The following is a 23,867-nucleotide window of genomic DNA, read 5'->3' as shown; positions in this document are numbered from 1 at the left end:
GCTGCTTGCAGTAACTTTGTCACATGTACTGGAGATGCTAAGGAAGGTGACTGCATTCTGTGACAATATTATTACTGTGCGACATGGAAAAGACTACAGAAGCTTTGCTTCAGAGTGCTGCTGTACAAAAAGTAACTAACTAAATGTGCACTACCATAAATTGCCCAAGTACAACTGGAACATTACCAGACTTTGTAAGTCTTGGTCAGCAGTCATGAGGAGCACATACGCATTTCTTCGGAAGCTCATCAGAAAAGTTACTGGAATGCAGTCTGTTGTATGACCAACAGTATGTTCTGCATAGTGCATCTGAGCCCTGTTAACAATAACTTGGAATTATCTCTCAAATAAAGTTAAAGAACAACAAACTTTGAAAGGCTTCAAAGCCAACTTGAATGCACATCTCTTTTAAAGTGACAGTTTTATTGTGCTATCTGTGCAGATAAGACAGTTGTAATGGTAGTAAACTGGGGAAATCAGAAGAAGCTGAGAAATGAGGTAGAAGGGAAGGTAGTGGAATAGGTTAACAGCTTCAACTATCTGGGAGGAGTGGTTGAGAAGAAAGGAAATCTGAACGAGGAGGTCAAAGCAAGAATCAGAGGGGATGCAGCCAACTGGCACAGAGTGCAAGAAGTAGTGTATGGCAGAAGAATGCCAAAGAAAGTGAAAAGTAAGGTGTACAAAGCAGTGATGCGACCAGTACTACTACTATATGGTACAGAAACTTGGGCAGTAAAGGCAGAGCAGATGGGAAAGCTAGAGGTGATGGAAATGAAGTGCCTGAGACAGGCTGTAGGATGCAAACTGTGGGACAGACGAAGAAATGAGGACATAAGAGCAGAAGCCCAAGTAGCTCCAATTGCAGGCACACGTGCTGAAAAGCAGAAGACAATCTAGTGAAGAAGATTTTGTTCATACGTTGTACACATTTGTTTGCTCTTTGAGATCAGGCAGCCACTTAGCTGGTTATCAAATAATTTTAAATAAACAAAATAAATAAACATGTCAGTATCTTGTACTATTCTGCTGAGGTTATGCCTGATACACAGTATCATTAATTTATTTTAAATCTTTTGCCATCTGTATTTTAAAATGTCTGGTCCAAGTGGATTTTGAGGACTGCATTATTGCCTAGTGTGCACTGTAAATAATGAGTATCTGTATTCAGTACCTGTGTACTGGTAGATTAAATTTTAGAAGTTAATGGACGACTATACCATAAACACACTTTTTCTTTGCCTACAGTATATATCCTTCCATATATCGCACTACTTGGAGAAAAAAAAGTAAAGCCAGCAGAGTGGCACAGTGGATAGCACTGTCAGCTCACTGCAAAGAGGTTCCCCAGTTCAGTTCTCAGCTGAGGTACTTCTGTGTGGAGTCTGCATGCCCTCTCTGTGTTCGTGCAGGTTTCTGGGTGCTCTGGTTTCTCCCCACAATCAAAAGAGATGCAGTAGGTTGATTGCACATTCTAAATTGGTCATAGGTATGAATGTGCATGTGAGTGTGATGCGGAAGAACTACCGTGACAGGGCTAGCCACCAAGCAGTCTAAACCGCGGCTCTAGATGACTGCCAGATTGTCACTGTTGAAGTGACATGCCGACCCCATGTGCAGAAAAGGACTTGCGGATGCATTACAAGGAGCACCTCAGCTGTTTCCTTCACCATTTCTCACTTCTATGCTAAAATGCTTTAAAAACTAAAAACTCGAATAAACAAAACAAAGCAAAAAAGAATTCGACCGACATACACCAGCTTTGTGCTAAAAACTCTGGTTTATTAAATGTTAATACACAAGGCACAGCAAAACACTATGACTAAGCGCTTTTACCTCAACAGGCAACATCAGAGTCATGTGCTTTCATTCAAATGAGGGAAAGGCAGTCCATACAGCCTACCTCGATCTGGCTAAGGCCTTCGATACAATACCCCACTCGGGTATCATTGAAAAACTCATCAGCTTAAATGTTAACCCATACATCACAAGATGGGTTGCAAACTGGCTGAGTGACAGAACCCACAGGGTCAGAGTTGCTGGCGCCATGTCAGACTCAAAGCCTGTCACAAGTGGTGTCCCACAGGGCTCAGTCCTGGGCCCACTCTTGTTTGGCATCTACTTTTCCGAAGTACAAGCAAACACAGGAGGGTTATGGCTGACAAAGTTTGCAGATGACTGCAAACTGGGAGCCATAGTAGAAAACACATCTGACACAGATATCCTTCAGAAGGGTCTCACAGAAACGGATAACTGGTGCCAGAGCCACGGCCTGAAGTTAAATGCCAAAAATGCATAGTCATACCCTTCAAGGTTACCCCTAGCTACCAAATAGGTGGCAATCCACTGAGCACAGAAGAAGTTATCAGGGACCTGGGGACCCAGGTTGATAGTAGTCTGTCATTCGACACCCATGTAGCTAAAGTAGTTAGGAAGACCTTCTACATTGCCCACCTTATCATGAAGGGATTCTCATCTAGATCAAGGGAGGTCATTGTCTCCCTTTACTCATCACTCATCAGACCAATGATTGAGTACAATGCCCCATTCGGAATGTATCTGACCCGACACTTGCAGCAGCTGGAGAGGTCACAAAAGTTCCTCACCAAAAGGATAAAGGGTCTCAAAAATCTGTCCTATGCTGCCCGACTGAAAGAACTCTAGCTCTATTCAGTACATACAAGGCCATGTCAAACCCAGATTTGATGAATATGCTTCACCTCAAAAATCTAGATCCATCAGAGCCACAATGGAGGGATAGATTCATCACCCAAAGACTCCTATGCTGTGGAACAAAATCCCGGTACATGTGAGGCAGAGCATGGCCTTGTTCAAGAGAAATCTTGACCAATGGATGGGAGATCGCAGATATACCCCAGGGATTACCTCAGTGTCACTGCTCGACAGAGGCACAGCAAAATAATGGGTATAGTTCCCCATACTAAAGGGGTGGCGTGGCAGATAGCCTAGTATGAACCTATGAACCTATGAACCTATAAACACACCTTAAATACTATACATCACTTCCTGTTCTCCAATGCCTTCAGAAATGTAACCGTTGCCATACCTAAACATTTTCAGTTCTGTTGATAATTTCACTTAGGTCAAGGAATACAGACACAAAAAAATGCATGAAATAAAAATAATGAAAAATGAAGAATAAAATTTCACAAAACTGTAATAATAACAAATTTAAACATCAAATATATGTAAGGTTGTGGCTCAGTCTTACAGAGCTAGCAAAATCACAATAAACAATATTTCTAAAAACAATACTTCTAAAAACGAGAATTTCATAATGCTTACATGCATGTCCATAACCTAACACAGTTTCCTCTTTTGTTTTAATACACTGGCTATAGAAATATATTCATTAGGAAGCCTAGGCAAGAACTGTGATCACTTGTATATAACTTGTTTGATCACTTGTACATAACTTGTTTGTACATATATCAAAAAAAATAGTTCATATACTTATTTCTTTGAGACTATTCTCTTAGGGTAATCTAAATACGTTTGATTCATATTTGTACTAATATGTTTTGGAGTGAAACCTGGTTATGTTACTTTCTATTTTTGTTGCCTATGTAATCCATAATTGTTTTGTAACTGGATCTTTTCTCCTCGGGTCTCCACTGAAAATGGGCCCCTGGGCCAGCTGGACCAACCCAGTTAACAAATGTCAATAAACAAACAAATAAATAAATAAATAAATAAATAAATTCCAGGTTGCACCTTGGCATTCAGTCTAAGTTGTCATTTTGTTTCCTTAATTTCTATATCTAACTTGGGGTCACCCCTTCTATCTTCTCTGTAGGACCTATCAATTACAAAAAACAAAAATCTTTTGTAATTTGAACATGTAGATGAGTGTAGGAAAAGTGAACTGGATGTTTTCTTGTTTTTAATGTCTCTGGTATGCTCAGCAATCCTGTCTCTTAACCGCCTAGTGATTTTTCCCACATAGAATGCCTGACAGGAAATGCATGTGGCCATATAGACCACCATCTCAGTGTTACAATTATACCATCCGGGGCATTGTAGGTTCCTACGAAAATCTGCAATTTCTACGTATGGCTCATCATTGATGTACTTATACCAGTTACAGGCCTCACATTTACTCATTCTTGAGTTGTAATTTCCCTTTATACTTCTGTCATTCAATTCCAACCATTCCATAATGTTTCTGCCTTTGTTGTATACCACTCTGGGCCTTTGCCCCAGCTTACTCCTAAGCTCAGCATAGGTCCATAGGTAGGTACTAGGCTATTAGCCCAAGGGCCTATGTAAGCCTAGCCAACAAGGTTCCCTGGCTTACGCCACCCAAGAAAGTTATTTTCCTGTGCCACAGTCGAGCAAAGACACAGAAGTGATCCCTGGGGTGTATTTCCTATTTCCCATCCACTCATAAAGATTTTTCTTGAAGACTGCTAATGAAGAACTTTGCTTGACATAGATGGGTAGTCTGTTCCAGAATATGGGAAGTCTCTGGGACAGGAATCTATCCCTTCAGCATGTACTGTTTATTGTGGTGACAAGGTTTAGGTCCCTAGAGCATGTAGCTTGGAGGGATTGGGATTTCTTTAGGGGTAGCTTGTCCAACAGCTCTGGGTTTGACATAGCTTTATATGTTAGGCAGAGATCACCTCGGAGTAGGCGATATGCTACGGAGTAAAGTTGGAGTTTTTTGAGATGGTCAGTGTACGGCATTTGTTTGAGGCCAGTAATCCTCTTTGTGAGGTACTTCTGTGGCCTTTCCAGCTGCTGCAGATGTCTTGTGATGTACATTCCAAAAGGGGCATTGTACTCTATAATGGGTTTAATGCATCAAAAACATTCTCCCAAATAACATTCAACTTGGGGATTAATTGGGGCATTAATTGATTGTAGGGTACAACAAATACCTCATCTTCCAAAGTAGATCCCCTACGGTTGTTCACTAGGCTCCCTCCTGATCTCAATATGGGTGCAAATGTTTTAGGTCCTACCTTTATTAACCTCATTTTTTGTCTTATGCAACATTTTGATAGGGCACCCCCTAGTTTTAAACATGTCAATAAGAATGCTCATCTCTTGTTGGGACATCATGTCATCACTAATTAACCTTGAGATCCAAACCATCTGGCCCTTAACCACACTTCTTTTTTGGTGGGCCGGGTGACAGCTATCAAACTGAAGAAAATTGTTGCAATAAGTATCTTTCCTATAGATGGTTGATCTCAAGGTTCCTATAGATGGTTGATCTCAAGGTTCCCTGCCTTTTGTCCAATTCTATATCTAGATAGTGGATCTTGGAAGAATGCAGCTGGTGTGTAAATTTTAAGTAGGATGTAGTCGAATTCAAATAGTCCACAAATTCCTTTGCTTCATCAATCGTGCCTCCCCACAAAATCAGTATATCATCCAAGAATCTCAAAAATAAAATTATCTTAGACCAAAATGGTGAGGTGAACACAAATTGTTTTTCCCACTCAGTCAGAACTAATTTCACAAAAACGGGGCACATTTGGCCCCCATAGCCACTCCTGTAGTTTGACAAAACAGTTCAAAATATAAAAAGTTGTTTTTCAAGATGATTTCCATTAAGCTCACCCAAAAAATAATTTTGTCATTTAACAACAAGTGCCCCTTAATCAAACTATCATGATACAGTTCCAGTTCTTCCTGGGGTTTCAGCGAAAATGAATTGATCACATCTATTGTAAGGAACATAAAGTCCCTACTCCTGTCAACCTCCCAAAGCATTTCCAAACAATGCCAGGAGTCCTTAAGAACCTGTGGGTAAACCTGCAAAGTCCCCTTTGAGTAATGATCTACATATGACGCCAGGGGCTCAGTCTTTGAACCTCTGGTGGCAACTATGGGTCTGAAGGGGGATTTGGAGGGTCCTTATGGCACTTGGGGATGCCAAAAATTGATGAAATAACAGGCATAGTGTTAGTCAGATAAATTCCACTTTAGTGATGAGCTCCTCAAATAGTGTATCCTGCAAAAAAATATCAATTTTAGTGTACAACCTGTTCACCTCACTTTTTCAGACTCTTTCATATGTGGTCGAGTCATTCAGAATGTCATACATCTTTCCTGCATAGTCGAAATGCAACATAATTACTATTCCACCCCCTTATCTGGTTTCATAAATCGGTAATCCTTGTTTTTATTACTTCTCTTTGGACTACCCTTTCATCACTAGTCAAATTGTCCACAAAACCAATCTTGATGTTACATATTTTCCTGATTTTGATCTCAAACAATTTTTCTAGGACACTGACTAGTGGATTACGGGGTGGGGGGGTAAAAGATCTGGTGCACTTCAAGAGTTCCAGTGCATTTTCCACATAATTGTTTGGGGATGAAAAAAATAAATACAAATTCAATTTTCTAACATACATCTTTAAGTTTATCAACACACTTGCCACATCAGCCTTGTACTCAGGGATGAAGTTAAAACCTCTTTTTAACAGTTTAAAATGTGTTTCCCTGATCAACAAGTCACTAAGGTTGTAGATGGTAAACCAACCCTTAACCACAATATCTGCAGTGTTTATTTACAATCTGTATAGTTTCAGACAATGCATTGTTAAACATATTTGTGTTTAAATAGACATCAAAAAATTCAGAAAAGTCCATAAATGACCTGTAAGCACTTTTTACTTCACAAGGCTGATCACCCTGTGAGTTTAGATCTAGAACAATGTTATTCATTTCATCAAATACATCATGCCTTATATTACGAGCAACAGTTTGCATTTCATCATTTTCACTGTACACAATTTGACTGCTATCAAGTTGCATGTGTAAATTGTCAACAAAATCATTTAAAACTGTCTGTTCCACCTACCTCTCCCTTTCCCCCTTCCCCTCTTGTTCGTCCCCCCCCCCCGTTGTTGTGCCTGCCAGTTTCTCTGCCCATTCCAGGCTTGGTCACCCCTATTCATTAGGCATTCGGAAAACCTTAATTGGGGGGAATGCTCAAAAAATGTTCCTGGTTAGCTTCAAATTCACTTTCATATTCACTTTCAAACTCATCATTCTGGGTCACTTCTATGCTATTCAGTTTCTTTTGTTCATCATATATTGAGTTTCATAGAAGGCGAATAAGAAATTGTTTCCCTGCAAGTCAGATCATGTGGCCTTATTTATTTTAAGATTTCTGGCAAAGAAAAAGTCTGCATAGCAAGATGATTTTACCCCAACCACATTCCCCTTTCACTGAGTTGATAAAATTGTTGAGGGTTTGAAGTTGCAGATTTGAAACTATAAAGAGAAATTACAACTTTTTTGTCACTGTTCAGAGAGCAGATGGGGCTGAATACCATGAATTGTTATGTCTCTATAGGTGAAAGAAAGTGCTTATTTCAACGACTGTTAAAAATAAAGCTTTAGACAAAACATGGGAGTAAATGGGAAACAGTAAAATTGTGACTGGAAATTCTAAATAGTGAGCAGTAGTTCTTAGTACATTTTAAGAGAATGGAAACAACACCAGGCAGGACAGGGACAGGCATGCCCTGGAAACACGGGGTGCATTCTCAGAAAGGCAATGGGTGGTCTAAAAGAAATAAACGTATTAAGGACCACAGGGATAAAGCAAGATAAAAATTAACAATTGTTTACTGTGCTGACGAAAGGTTTCATGCTGCACAGAACATCAAAACAAGATTCAAATATATTTTTTACAGATTCTGCCTCCAGTGATCCTTAAAATAAAGTTTTGTGTGAAAATTGTCATGATTCATTACTTATTCCAAGTGTTATTTTGTACCATACATACATGTACATGATCTGTGGCTGCTGTTATGCTCCATTTATTCTGTATATTTTTAAATTCTTATTTCTTTATTTTGTAAAAAGTTCAGGACTGAAAATGGGCCCTAATGGTGCAGTCCATCTACTTGCAAAATAAATGAATAAATAAATAAATACATACATTCATACATATATACATACGTAAATCAATGACTTAATGAAATAAAATGCCTTTTGTGCTGAGTCAGTCAGTTGTTTATTTCCTTTTAGAAAACAGGCCTAGAAAAACACAAACCCTTATAAGTGCTCCAAAGGGGATGCATTTAGGTACCAAAAGAGCCCAGTGAAAAATGTGTGCCTATTTATTGCACAAAATCCGTGTGCTAGCTAAAACAGTTTTCCTGATGCCATAGTTTTGTTTCCTTGTTAATGCTGACTTGTTGAATAAGACACTGCCTCCTAAACTACAAATCATACAGGATGGAATATAAATGCACAGACTTATGATCAGATCAGCCAGGAATGAGCTTACACAGAGTGAAATGCTCACAAAACATTTTAAGTGTTCATAAAGGTGTCCTGTCAGTTGTCATTATGTACTACTCCAGGGCATACCTTTTGACTGTCCAGAATTTCCACAGTTTTGTCTGTTCCTCATACAATTTATGATTTTCTGGCAAATTGTTAAGAATTTAAGTCACTAAATAATAGTAAGAGATTTGAGTTTCAGACTTCAAATCCTTCAGAAAATGCATGCTAATGCAAAAAAATCTATTCGGGGAACTTTTTTAAGTTTATAAAACCAATATTTAAAAATCTGTCCAAGATTTTGGGCTGCATTCTACCCATTATTTTTGGCTATGTCCAGAATTCATGCACTGTTATGTTGAAAGGTGTGCTCCTTGGCTTAGACTTGTGACTATTGGTTAATGTTTTCTTGGTAAGCTGCTAATATTAGGGGTCATTATGTCCCATTTAAAAGACATAGCTTTCATATGCTATTTTCAAAACATAAAGCTGATGTTGACATCACTGGATAGGTAAAAACTGCAAGCAAGCTTGTTAAATGTCTGTGTTCAATTGGGGTTGGTGCTAAAGAATTTGTATAACATTTCTAAGAGGGATAGCTCTCAACTTTTGCTTCCAGAGCTATGGGCAAAGGAAAAAAAAAGTAAAAATGCCCCAAATTATAGACAGTTTTTAAATCCTGGTACTAGTAATTTAGAATATCATAATGTAATTTCTATTTTTTGGAGGGATGGAGCAAAAGTTTGGGAAAAATTAGGTGTGGTATCCCTCAAAAATCTGGAATGTTGAGAGGTATGCAGGGAGTTGTTCACAACTGCTAATCTCTAGTTAGGCTCTTCTCTTATTCTTATTCATATCAAGTGAGATGGAGAGGTTAGGTGTCTCCTGGAAAAATGTAGCACCCTAACAGGACTGTTGCTAGTGGGGTCAGTACTTGACCACAGTATCAGCTTCTCATCCTTTTTAGTCACTTGCTTAAACTGACTGAGGAAACTGGTAGTATGTACCCTACCTCTTTATGGGTGGTAGCTTTAATGTGTATGTAACTCCGTTTTGGGCAGCACCACTCCATGGACTGAAAGTTGTGACACAGACCCAAAAGTTTCTTAATGCTCTGAAGGAGGAATTGAGGTGTCTGGAGAATGATTCACTCAGAAGAGACAGGGCATGCATTTACTACATTGATGGCTACAATCAATGGGCTGCAATCAGTCAATCGCATTGATTATTGGCTGCTGAATAATGTAGTGATGAGAGGGCCACCAGAGGCTGAGGTGATCCCACCTCCAGTTACAGATGGTGAGGTAGTGTTTCTGAGGCTTGGCTTGCTGAATGCTAGGGAGGGTGGACAACAATGGAGGTTAAATCCCTTTTTATTCCATGATCAGAAGCATTAGAGAAAATAGGATAGGATAGGCTAGGAAAAGGATAGGATAGGATAGGATAAGATAGGATAGGATAGGATAGGATAGGATTTGAACAGGTTCCTGCATGATAATCCTTGTCTGGCAGGAGTCTTTTAAGCTTTTGCTAACTGACAGTTGTAAGTCTGTTAAATCATAGATAAGCAGAAGCTGGGTTAATCAAAGTGAAGTAAGTTGATGGTGAGATCGACCAACTGTAAGCCTTTTGAAGGATTACTCAATTTAAGGATAAGGAGAAAGTGAGACAGTATGAAATGGTCCATATATGGCTATGAAGAAGCAGGCATAGCTTCACACAGAGCAGCAACCCAGTCCTGGTGTCTAGCAAATAAGCAAGATAATTTTTTAGCATGTAGATTGAAACAAAGGCAAGCATAGCAAGCTATTATGATTGTCCTTTGTTCAAAGGAAAGAGGGTGGGACAAATCTTTTACTATTGCCTGCCTTGCAGCAGTCTGGTCTTCATTATGGCAGTGAATCTCTTAAGTTGAGCAAAGAGAATGTTCAGAAATTGTCTGTACCCATCACTGCAGAAGGGCTTAAAGAGGCTGTTTTGGGCCCAGTGAACAAAGCCTAAGGTGATTTGGAATGAAAGTAGAGCTCTACTTTGTATGATATAATGGTTTGCCCCCTGCTGTGACTCTGTCATTTCAGGCAGTCCAATAAGTAATCCTCTGTACTCATCAACTACCACCATCATCATCATTAGCATTCCCCTAAACCTGGTCAAAGCCTCTGTATGCATCAGCTACCACCATCACCATCATTAACATTCCCCTAAACCTGGTCAAAGATAAGACTCTTGTAGCTTAATACAGACCTACATTTTCTATGGCATGATCTTGGTTAAAAGACTGCAGAGGCTGCTTCCAGCACTGAAACATCTTGCAAAGGCTGAGTTTGTCCTTATCTGGTGTAATACAGACCATTTGTGTGATATGCTTATAAAGCAATCGGTGTAAAGCAGCACAGACTCAGTGGTAGAAATCTTTGTTGACTTAGAAAAAAGCATTGGTCTCCATCGGCTAGTTATATTTTTGTGCGGTACTGTAGGCATTGCCTATACCACCAGCTTTCATTTATGTGGTTTATGTACAGTGTCCTTAACACAGTGCCAGGGACTTCCGCATAGTTTGTGTGAGCCTTTGCAGCTGAACTACTATCAAGCATGACAATCATTGCTGGCATTTTAATAGGGATTGATGTTTGGGCCTTACTTTTTAAGGCTGATTGCTTTCTGATCACCAGGAACCCTACTAGAGTCACAATGCGTTATTAGCTCCTATGTGTGTTTATAAGCATATGCAGATTAAAAATTAACTATATTATGGTGGAGCTTTTTTGTGATGAATGCACATTACAGTGACCAGGAAAAGAAAGGAACAATATGGTTGATGGTGATACTGAAGTAGTGGAGCTGTAGGGCTGTAGGGCTGGACTCCTATTTTGTTTAACAAGTGATGATCATTTGAAATTTCCATTTTCCAGAGATGTAATTGTTAAATAATCCTTAAAGGAATAAATTAAAATGCAGCTTTTTCCACTGATTTAGGCATTGAAAGAAAAACTCCCAGAACTGAATCAAGAGGGGGAAGTAAAAGCAACCTATACCTACACATTGCTTTTTGAATAGGATGAGATGGAAGTAGTGATAGACATTTTGCATTTGTTTGTAAACTAATTGGGAGAAGCTGATGAGAGTAAACCTGGCTCCTATTCTGCATTTGTGTCAGTGTATGACTGAGTTTAAAGCATATATTTACTTTTCTGAGAAAGTTATTGTATTTGTGCATTAATGATACAAAGATGAACAGGATTTTTAACTATTGTGGAGAAGAGCATTGTCAGGGCCGCAAAAGTGGTACCAGTTCATTAGACTTCAGGCATAAATTCTTAGAATATTCTGCCGTAAGTGGGCTGTGGTTCTGGACTACTGATTTCATTAATTCAATTCCAGACAGACCATTTCTCACACCATGGTGGCATGGTTTACCCTGATGTATTTACTAGTGCTGGGTATTTATTTATTTATTTATCCTTGGTGGACTGTATTAGTCTCACTATGCTTGTAGCCTCTTCTCTGCGGGGGTGGGGTGGGGTGGGGGGCTGAGGTGGTATTTGTACTACTAGGGAAAATTTGGCCAGGGCACCAGTGTACTTCCCCAGCTCTATGGAGGTGTTAGATGGCATCAGAGGGATCCTACAGCAGTAAAGAAGAGGCCAAGCAGCAGCAGGGAGGAGGAGAGAAAAGATATGGAGAGTTTAGAGGTGGAATGTGAGAATGAATCTGAAGAAAAATGTATTCAATATGGGGCTTCAGAAAGTAAACAAAGATTCCAGTGTAGTGGATGTTAGAAATGAGCAGTGTTTGCCTGTCTCCATGGAAAAGGCAGTAAGCGAGTCTGTTGAAGTGGCACAGATAACAGGACTGGCATCAGGACAGGTTGCAGGTGATGTTCTGTTAAAAATAATTGAGCAGGATGATCCAGGTGACAGTTTTGCTGTTTCATGGGGTGAGATGGCACACAAGTTTTTAGGAAGTGCTGAGGATAGTAATGTGGAAAAGGAAGCAGTTGAGGTGGCAGCAGAAAATACAGCAGTTAAAAATAGTGCAGCGACAGAAAATAAATGAGGAAAGCAGCAAAAAAACTGAGACGGTGTCTGGTTTTGTGCAACAGATAATGCAGTAACTAAAACATTTGTAACAGTGACAGCAGACAGAAAGGAGAGCAGCAGCAAACTGAGAGGGTGTCTGGTTTTGTGCAACAGATAATGCAGTAACTAAAACATTTTCAGCAGTGACAGCAGACAGAAAGGAGAGCAGCAACAAACTGAGAGGGTGTCTGGTTTTGTGCAACAGATAATGCAGTAACTAAAACATTTGCAGCAGTGACAGCAGACAGAAAGAGCATCAACAAACTGAGAGGGTGTCTGGTTTTGTGCAACAGATAATGCAGTAACTAAAACATTTTCAGCAGTGACAGCAGACAGAAAGGAGAGCAGCAACAAACTGAGAGGGTGTCTGGTTTTGTGCAACAGATAATGCAGTAACTAAAACATTTTCAGCAGTGACAGCAGACAGAAAGGAGAGCAGCAACAAACTGAGAGGGTGTCTGGTTTTGTGCAACAGATAATGCAGTAACTAAAACATTTGCAGCAGTGACAGCAGACAGAAAGGAGAGCAGCAACAAACTGAGAGGGTGTCTGGTTTTGTGCAACAGATAATGCAGTAACGAAAACATTTTCAGCAGTGACAGCAGACAGAAAGGAGAGCAGCAACAAACTGAGAGGGTGTCTGGTTTTGTGTAACAGATAATGCAGTAACTAAAACATTTTCAGCAGTGACAGCAGACAGAAAGGAGAGCAGCAACAAACTGAGAGGGTGTCTGGTTTTGTGCAACAGATAATGCAGTAACTAAAACATTTTCAGCAGTGACAGCAGACAGAAAGGAGAGCAGCAACAAACTGAGAGGGTTTCTGGTTTTGTGCAACAGATAATGCAGTAACTAAAACATTTTCAGCAGTGACAGCAGACAGAAAGGAGAGCAGCAACAAACTGAGAGGGTGTCTGGTTTTGTGTAACAGGTAATGCAGTAACTAAAACATTTGCAGCAGTGACAGCAGACAGAAAGGAGAGCAGCAACAAACTGAGAGGGTGTCTGGTTTTGTGCAACAGATAATGCAGTAACTAAAACATTTTCAGCAGTGACAGCAGACAGAAAGGAGAGCAGCAACAAACTGAGAGGGTGTCTGGTTTTGTGCAACAGATAATGCAGTAACTAAAACATTTTCAGCAGTGACAGCAGACAGAAAGGAGAGCAGCAACAAACTGAGAGGGTGTCTGGTTTTGTGCAACACATAATGCAGTAACTAAAACATTTTCAGCAGTGACAGCAGACAGAAAGGAGAGCAGCAACAAACTGAGAGGGTGTCTGGTTTTGTGCAACAGATAATGCAGTAACTAAAACATTTTCAGCAGTGACAGCAGACAGAAAGGAGAGCAGCAACAAACTGAGAGGGTGTCTGGTTTTGTGCAACAGATAATGCAGTAACTAAAACATTTTCAGCAGTGACAGCAGACAGAAAGGAGAGCAGCAACAAACTGAGAGGGTGTCTGGTTTTGTGCAACAGATAATGCAGTAACGAAAACATTTTCAGCAGTGACAGCAGACAGAAAGGAGAGCAGCAGCAAACTGTAAGTAAAACTGTTTTTAAAAAGAGAGGAAGTCCAGCTGTCAGAAAAAGAACACAAATGACACTGTAATAGATAGATATTATGTATGGGACAATTTGGTAACTATTTTTGGTTTTAAAGCTCAAGAAATTCAGTCTTTTACATATATTGGGACAGAGACATTTTGTGACTTAACATTTGAAACTGAAGGACTGATAATGAAATTTCTGGAACTGTGTGACAAAAAGGATGACATTTATTCATGGAACAATTATTTGTTTTCTGGTAGTAACTTAAATGTTAAATAAATGTTACTTTGCTGTTTAGAACTGATGAACTGGAAAAAAAGTTGTTAAAAATGTGTGCAGGCTCTGCATGAAACTGTTGATAATATTGTGAAAGTCAGAGATGAGAAAAACTTATGGAATGGAGGAGAGAGACTGAAATCTATTTTGAAATGTGATTAAAAAAACATGGTAAAACACTTGCCAAGTGTTATTTTTTTGACTGGTCATAGAGGGACATTAAGATATGCTGGACAGCCTAAATCATCTTTCTTTTGTGGGCACCTTTCTCATTCCAGCCATGACTGTGACAAGATACAGTGTAACCAGTGCAGGGAGAAAGGACATACAGCAAGAAGGTGCATGCCGGAATGTAATGTGTGTAAAAAAAAAAAAAAGTGATGCTTTTGGATGGCTTGCCAAGAACAAACAGCAAATAATGAAACAGACAGGAAAAGGGAAGAAAACATACACGAGGAGGCTGATGGAGAGGGTGAACAAGGTGAAGAAGTAACTGCAGAAGAAGAAGAAAAAGTATGGCGGGGAAAATAAGGAGCAAAAGAGTTTATGCAGGAAGAGAGGTTAGGAGAAGGGGTTAATACTAATATTTTTTAAAGTTCTATCCAGTGAAAAATCTAATTCTGAGGATTAAGGATTATTTGTACATAAACCCAGAAAAAAAATATTCAGTTGAGGAAATAGTGAAAATAAGGAAACAGAAACTTAAAAACACTTCCCTTAACTTAAAAAGAAGGAAAAGCAACAATTTTAGAGTACTTTCAGTAAATCTGAACGGTATTATTGACACTGTAAGAAGGATAGGGATATTGGAGTGGTATGCTAAATGAGACTTGGATGTTATTCTGATAGAGGATGTAAGATTCCTGACAAGTGAAGAAAGACTGCAAAGAGAAAAAATGTGGGGCGGAAATATAATGTGGAACTTAGAAAGTGAATGTTGCTCTGGAGTGACAGTGAAAATACTAGATGTAACATTGGTAAAAAGGGGAAGATTAACTGTTATGGATGTGAGGTGGAAAGAATTTTTTTATAGAATTATAGCATTATATGCATACGTAACTAGCAAGGAACGAAAAAATCTGTTTCATCAAATATTTGACTGTGGTGGTTTACATGAAAATTATAATTGCAGGAGACATTAATTGTTATTTAAGGGAAAATATAAAAAGAAAGGGAAAAATGTAAAAATACTGGAAGTGATAAAATGTGGTCAATTAGGTGTATGTAACAAAAGTCAATGGACTTATAGAAGGGGAGCACTTGGATCTGAAGTAGATTATTCAGTGTTATCAGAAGGCTTGGGGGTAGCAGATGGTAATACAATTGTGATGGGTTTTTTAGACCATTTATCAATATGGATGGAGGTGATGGAAGAAAGCAAGTATATTAAATCAGGAAAGGGAATACAAAAATAAATGAGAACTTATGGGATGAAATTGGAGAGCAGAAAGTATTGCAATTATGGAAGGGTCATATAACCATGAAGGACCTCTATAAAAACTGGTCTGAATGGTAGATTAAATTTAAAAAGCATTATAAAAAGTGTTTTTTCTTCCTAATGACAGGATGATGCAAGAAAGGAAGAGAAAGTAAAGTATGGGAAATGTATATAAATGTATTAAAAGAATATAGGGAATAATTCAAGAGAGTATTATGTTTTGGAAAAAGAAATATATGCAACAAAATTGAGAAAAAATAAAGGCATTACCAGTTAGACAGAGATTATTTACAAGGGAGAAGAGAGGCAGTATCACATACTTGGGTAAAATAGTAAAGGAAGATAATAGTGTAATGAGGTAAATGAACAATGTAAAAGGATCGGTAAAAAGAACACAAGAACAGATTATGAGTGTTGGAGTACAGCATGTGGAAAATATGTATAAGAGCAAAAAGAAGAAATATTTAAAAAAATCCAGAACAAGTAAGGAAGATTTTGAAAACAAAATTACTATTAGCAAATTTAATAAAGTACTTATGAAAGTAAATGTTGATTCAGTATCAGGCCCAGATGGCATAGAGTATGGAATGTACAAGAAATTAATGGACTGGCAAACAGAGTATTTTGTAAATATACTGAATGAATGGTTGAAGGAAGGGTTTGTTTCTGGAGAGTTATGAAGTGGGATATTAAAATTTATATGGAACAAAGATGAAAAAATGAAATAAAAAATTGGAGCCCTATCCCACTAAATAACACAGATTACACATTTTATGAGAATAATACAGAGGAGAATGAAAGGAGGGATGAGGGATAATGTGAAAGAAAGTATATATGGTATAATAGGGAAGGGATATCAATAATTTTTATAGGTTGTGAGAGAAATTGTGGATGTTATTATAAGTAAAAGGGAGGATATGAAACTTCTAAGAGGTTATTTGCTACAGTAGGACATCATGTTTTGCACTGTGTTATGGAGATGCCTGGAATAGTTAATAGAATTAGGAAAATTAAGTGTGTATGAAAATATATCAAAATAATAGAGTGAGAGTTTGAGCGAATGGGTGGTTAAGTAAAGAAATATGTATGAATAATGCTATAAGAGAGGGATGTCTCATAAGTGGAATATGTTTTGCACTGGTAATGAATCTAATACTGAGTGAAGTAGCTTATAAAATGGAAGGTGCTGGATATGTGATGCAAAACAAGGTGGTGATTCCAGTTGTTTTGACATATGCAGACACTATATCTGCAGTTACTAGGAACAAAATATGGATGAGGGAAGAGTTGGTTTGTCTGAATGGCTGTTTAAAGGAAATGGGAATGATCCTGAATAAAAGTAAAATTAAGGATTTCGGTGATGTGGTTAAAACTGTGTGTGTGTATTTTTCGGTGAAGTGTTTTTTGCTTAGGATAAAATTTGGCAAATTGATGTAGTTATGATGCAATGGGAGGGTTTGATAAAAGAAATGAAAGAAATATGTCTTCTGTGGAGGACATATAGATCAGCACTCAGGAAAAAGGTTTATCTGGTGATCTCTATATTAATGAGAAAACTAGCATATATGTCAAATATTTGTATGATCCCAGAAAAATAAGAAAAGGAACTTGTGCAGTTGGTATTTTTTATATGGGGTTCAAGATTAAACCCAGTGAAAAGAAGTGTGTAACATACGGGTGAAGATGAAAGCGGACTGGTATTACTAAATCCAGTTGTTTATTCTATTTCTTAGGTGCCTTACCTTCAACTACTTCTAACTTTTTTCTTCCACTCCATTTCTGGAAGGGTCAATTGTATAACTGCTGCTCAATGTGTCTTAAACCTGAATATAATGTTATGTATGGGTCTATATTAGAACATCGAAGCTTCACAACTTCGAATGTTCTAATATCGACCCCTATTCAGCGAACGCTGAAAATAAGCGGTTATGAACACTGAATTTCTTCCTAGGGAAGGAATTCAGTTGGCTGTTCCTGTGGCTTTGCTGTGTTCAGCACTGTGGTGGAAAGTTACGGGTCAGGATCAGGTAAGTGTGCGATTGTGTGGACGTGTGGGTTATGGTGCGGGGCAGGTGAGTTAGGGTTAGGGCGTGGGTCAGGTAAGTGTGCGATTGTGTGGACGTGAGGGTTAGGGCGGGGTAGGTGAGTTAGGGTAGGGCGCTGGTGAGGTGAGTGTGCGATAGTGATGGACCTTAGGGTTAGGGTTTGGGTTAAAGTAAGTGGATAGCTAGTGGTGTGTGTACAGTTTAGTGTAGGGTTAGATGTAGGATTTTAGGTGTATGTGTGTGGATTACTGTTTGTTTGGTGTGTTTGTGTTGTGTGTATGTGTGTCGGAAGAGCAAATTTTTTCCCTTGGAAAAAATTTGCTGTTTTGCATGTTCGATGTTGTCAGCGTTATAGGGGTCGATATTAGAACATTCAACTTTTTAAAAAGTTGATGTTCTAATATAGACCTGTTATGTATATATAACTTTGAAATAATGTTATGTTTTGTAAAGTGTTTTATAATAAGTTAGTACTATATGTGCTAAATGCTGGTATTGCTTATGACTGTAATCTGCTTGAAACTAGCATTTACTAAATGTTCAATGTGTATTATTATCGTGGAGCTTTTCTCCCTGGGCCTCCGCTGAAAATTGACATATATCCAGTCAGACTATCCTAGTCAACAAATGTAAAATAAATAAAATAAATAAATAAATGATTCAACTTCTTTATACTTATATAGAGTATTAAGGTGGTAAAGGAAAGAATGAGAAATTAATAGTGAGAATGTTTAAATATTGGTAGAAAAATGTCTGAGAGATTATGAAAATAAGAAAAACAGAAAAAAAGAATATATCAATGAAGAAATTAAAAATTATCAAGAATTATCAAGGAAAAATGCTAACATGGAAAATAAAACTTGATGATATAGAGAAAGATAGAAGGATGTGGTAGGTAATGTGATGAAAACATATTATTTTGTAAATCCATGGGAAAATTTACCAGAAGTGATTAAAGCCATTAAAGTAAGGGGAAAGTGGTGTACCAAGATAGTAGAGTGTCAGGATTTCAAAGGAGACTGATATTAATTCAGTTACCAGTAAAGGGGAATATGCCACATGAAAAGAAAGTTTAAAGAATATTTATTTTGTGGGTAGAAGAGACAACGGAGCATTGTTTCTGAAATGTAAAAGAGTGGTGAAAGTCTGGAAAAAGTTTTGTGAAGAAAACATTTTTGAGAATATTAATATAAGCAATATATATATATGAATATCATTATACATGGATATTATAAGAACAAGAAAAATGAATATGTGAGAAGGGTGGATAAGAATTTATTTTACGTAATATGGGTTATTTGGAATGAAAGACTAACTACGATTTTTTTAATGGGAAATGGATTTTGGCAGATATATTGCAAAAAATCAGATTATGGTTGTGAAAGAAGGAGTGGGGGTCTGTTATGGAAAAATAACGATGAGAATGTTATAAGAAAAATGATAGATGATAAAAAATATAAAAGTATATATACATGCCTGTAAATATGTACATTTTGTAAATATGTAAATAATATTTTAAGTTGTGTTAAAAAAGGACCCCTACTCTTTTTGATAGATGCCATGGAATCTTTTAAATCCACCTGAGCTACCACCAACTCAGGCAGATGGGGCTTTGGTCTTATGTCTTATCTGTAGGATGACACACTAAGGAATGCACTTCCCCATGCTATACTGCAGTATAAACAGTCCAGCTATCTGATGTGGAAATATAACCCAGAGCCTTCTGCATAAACGGTGAGGTTTTGTCACTGATGCTGTTGTTTTGTCTAGCAATAAACAAAAATATTTGCTAGAAGCAGCAGTTGTGATGCACATATGCATTATATCACAGTGGGCATCGCCCCGAACGTCACAGGCCAAAAGAATAATATGATTTGAGGTAACACCTTTAAGCAGCAGACTCCTACCTACTGCTTTACAGTCCTTCTTCTCTGTATTCTTTATGGAAGCTGTTGGGGAGCCTGCTATAGTACAGCATCTAAAATGCTGCTGATGGCTGGTATGTCCAGCAATAAAGTTACTGTGTCCTGACACTGCATTTTAATACCTAAGCTTAAAGGTGAGGTTTATATCAATAACCTGACATGCATCTTGGGAAGAAAAGGAATACTAGCAGTGCATAGTAGTAATTTTAACTAGTCGTGCCATATAAGTAATGTAAGTTAATGAACTATATTGGTTCATAATTCTTGTTTGTTCATATATTAACTGTTTGAACAACCCAAGCTATTATTTGCTGTTGTGTTCAAATAATGTTTAATTGTTAAAAAAATAAGTGAGTACTAGCAATGTGTGGCAATAATTCTGACATTGCTAGTGAGGATGTTAATGATCTGCAGAAGGGTAATATATACTGAAGTATAACAAAATAAACACCTTTTAAAAGGCCTGCTAATGTTTTTTTTTCATTCTTTTCATTTGATAACTGGATATGTGGGATGGTCAAGTTGACCCTTTTCAGCCATGACTCAGAATGTATAGTGACACAAATAATATGATGGCGATACAAAATTCTGACAAAAAAAAATAACCATTTGAAAATAATAGCATATAAACTTGGACCCGATTTCAAAACACTCCATGTCAAGTGACCACTTACACTGAAAGCAAGTCTTCTGGAATCTAGCCCCTGGTGTAAACCTCTTTATAGATGGGCCTTACACTGAAGTAAGTTACTTACACTGAGAGCGAGTCTTTTGGTATCTGGCCCTTGACATTAAAAATACACGTCTGACTGCGGTAAGTGACTTTATAATGAGGACTGAAACATTCAGCAAGACAAATTACTAAAACTACTTGTAAAAATAACATCAGCTAGTTCCTTAGCTGAACATTTTTGTCACTGTCAACACTCAGTGACCATATAAAGGCAGGCATAGTTTATAAGTTTGCTAATATACAACAAGTAGATAGTGATGTTAAACATGTTTTAAGGTATAGAGAAACTTGTTATAAATTACGCTATAATACTCTGATCCCTTTGGTTTAAACCAACAAATTAGTTGGAATTCAGTTATGTTTTTAGTTTGGGTTTTAAATAATATATTTCTTTGAGCGATGCTTTTTAATTGATGTTTGCTTATGACAGGAGGCTCTTGAGTATTATAAATGATGTTGTTTTTAATGAGATGGCTGTCATATAACAAAGTACTAGAAGAACATGTAAATAAAGTGTTTTGTGCTGCAGACTTATTAATTTTTTTTTACATTTATCAAGACAATATATAATACAACTGGAAACTTTTAAGGGTTTAGTGATGTTGATAGTAATCCTACCTTGCAGTATGGAGGTGGAATGCTGGGTCTGAAATACCAAATGCTCAGAATCCTGATGCCTAAATTATTGAGATCAGAAGCCCGATACCCCACATTACCGAAAGACCAGAAGCGCGAAATTCAAAATCCCAATGTTAAGGGATATCAAGTTAGCGCTTCTTGTGTTGCGGTTCAGGTAAGTATCTGTGTGTAAGTGATTTTGTGAGGGGCTTTAGTGTGTGTTAGTGTGTGTTGTGACTGTGGTGAGTGTGTGTGTGTGAGGGACTGTAATGTGTTTGTGTGAGTTTGCCTTGTGTGTGTGTTTGTGTGATCTCGGAGTTAGAATATTAAAGTAAGGGGGTGTGGGGGGCGCAGCCCCCCACATGGGGGTGCAGGGAGGCTTGCCTCTCTTCTCAACTACAGTGTAGGATTATTTGTTTGGGTTTGGGGGGACAGTGTGTGTATGTGTATGTGTGTACTGTATGTGTGTTTATCGTTTGCGATTTTGAATTTCATGCTTGTGGTCTGTCGGTCTTCTGGTATTTCGGGTATTTGATCTCGGGATTACGGGCATTGGTCTTGTGGGTTTTCAGTCTTTCGTAGTGAACACGGGATGCTAGATTGAAACATATAGAAAGAATTGAATCATTGCAGCATTTATAGTCATACCGAAGGCAGTGCATGCAAAACTAAGCATTAGAGGAAAGACATATTAATGTAGTGGTCCAGTAGAGAAGCCTAGATAACAGCAGGCAGTGAACACACAGAGGGAAGAATCTCACCTATGTTCATAGTCATGTAAGTAGTTCAGTTGCCAAATTCACCTACAGAAAAAAATAATCTTGATTTAGCTGTAGCTGTTTCTAATGTAATCAGTAATAGCATAAAATAGCAGGTTAGTTGTTTTACTGTTTGTGAAGACTGTCCACTTTTAAGTACATGCATTCCATTTTTTGAGTGCATTGATTCATTCAGAAGAGAAGAAAAAGTCTTATATAACGTAAATGGTCAGCAGGTACCGAGTTCAAGACCATCTGCCTTACTCACCCTTGACATCGGCCCTGAGCTGTGGTCAGTCTGAAGGTCAGTGTGAGCTGGTATCATTTGGCATAGGCCAGAACCTTATGTTATGCACTCTGTCCCAGGGGTCAAGTTGTTGTCCACTCAGCAGCAACCAGGTTAAAGCTGTGTATGCATCTTCTGTCAAAGTTCACTAAAGGCACACTGGCCTGAGCCCTGACCCCTACAGGAAAGTTCAACTTTTCATAAAGGTAGTGGAATAAGGTTACCTAGGGGAATAAAACTGTCTACCAGTTAGTGGGATGTAGAATTAATTCTACAAATGTTAACAAAAATAATCCTGAAGATTCTTTTACTATGATTTACATTTGCCAGTAGATGTATAGATTTTATTCTATGATCTCTTCACCTCTTGTGCAGTGGTCTGAGTATGAGGTCATACATTTTAGAAAAGGTCATTTACCGAATCACATGTTAAAAAGTGAAAGCTACAAACTTTAAAAATAGGGTTTGTCATGTAAACTATCTGGTTAGTGAAATATTTTAATTAGTTAAAGTTCATCTAATTTTCTGCCATTTTTATTTATTCTTTCTTATATTTTTTACTTATTTTCCCCTCCTGTTAGTTCATCTTTTCCATCTTAGTTCTGCTTGATTTATTAGCCTGTTTTTGTGTAACTTGCTCTGAGTTAGATGCAATACAATACATAGCATACTCACAGCTCATCACTTTAATTTGTTGTTTGAACTGCCACTACCAACCAAATAATAATGATCCATATCCTATTAATCTTTATTTCCTGAGCTGTTTTTTTTTTACCTGATTACTGAGTTGCCCTGATCCCTTGGAGGAAGGAATGTATTGCCTGTCTGGGGCGTAAGGATGACAAACTGGCATTTCACCTTATAGATGACTCTAGTGTTTTTACATGACACACTGTTAAAATGCCATGCCCATCCACACATAATGGGCACTAGCACTCCCTACACCAGCTGTGCCATCTCTGTACAGTATCAGAGCTGTATGTATTGCACTGATATTCTGCTCACTATGGAAATGTTGTTATTTCAACTCTTATACTTCATGTCATTCATCTGGACATGTCAATCAACTAAACACATGGCCTAGGAAGCATTTTATATTTTAATTTTAATAATTTATTTACCAGTTAAGCCCACTGGACACACAAGGTTCCATTTTCAAGGGTAACTTTGGAGCACTGTCTGGTTAAATGACTTGCTCAGACTCACATAGTACATAAATGGAGGTGGAAGGAAACAAACTCTAAATTCTTGACTATATAATCAAGTCATTTAACAACTCAGAGCATTAATCCTCTACACTAACTGCTAGACATTAACATCTGATATTTATTAAAATATATACAACACAGTATTATAAAACTGAAGTAAAACAGAAATCTTTTTAATATTAGTAATAGCAATAAGGCATTTGCACCAGTTAAGTTCATATTAGTTAACCTATGGGTCAGTACAGAACAGCCAAACCTTGTGTTGCTTTAGATGTCCAGGGTTTGGTTATCTAGAACATTAACATACCTCCTGGTCACACATTATTGGCTAAAGGAAAGAATGCAGACTTCAAAAAAGTAAATTCTTATCCTGGTATTCCCAGTAACATTTTGCAGCAGTCCTTGTATATAGCCACACTGGTAATGGCAACAGTGAGAACAAAATATAGGAAAAAAGGCTTCCTACTTGTCCCTTCTTACACAGCAAGTCTTTATTTGGACAGCTGCATCTTTAAAAAAAAAAAAAAAAAATAGAAAATCGGTAGATGTCTTGAGAGTTTACGACAAAAAGTATGTCTTACATTCCCTGTAATAGTTGCATAAGATGATCAGTAGAGATATAGTAAACCTCCAGACACTGGACCCAACCTCAGTTTGGTTTCGTAAAGGGCATATCATG

This window comes from Protopterus annectens, chromosome 5.part0 (genome assembly GCF_019279795.1).
Source record: "Protopterus annectens isolate FY-2018-M chromosome 5.part0, PAN1.0, whole genome shotgun sequence".
Classification (NCBI taxonomy): Eukaryota; Metazoa; Chordata; order Ceratodontiformes; family Protopteridae; genus Protopterus; species Protopterus annectens.
Note: the sequence above shows the minus strand (reverse complement) of the source record.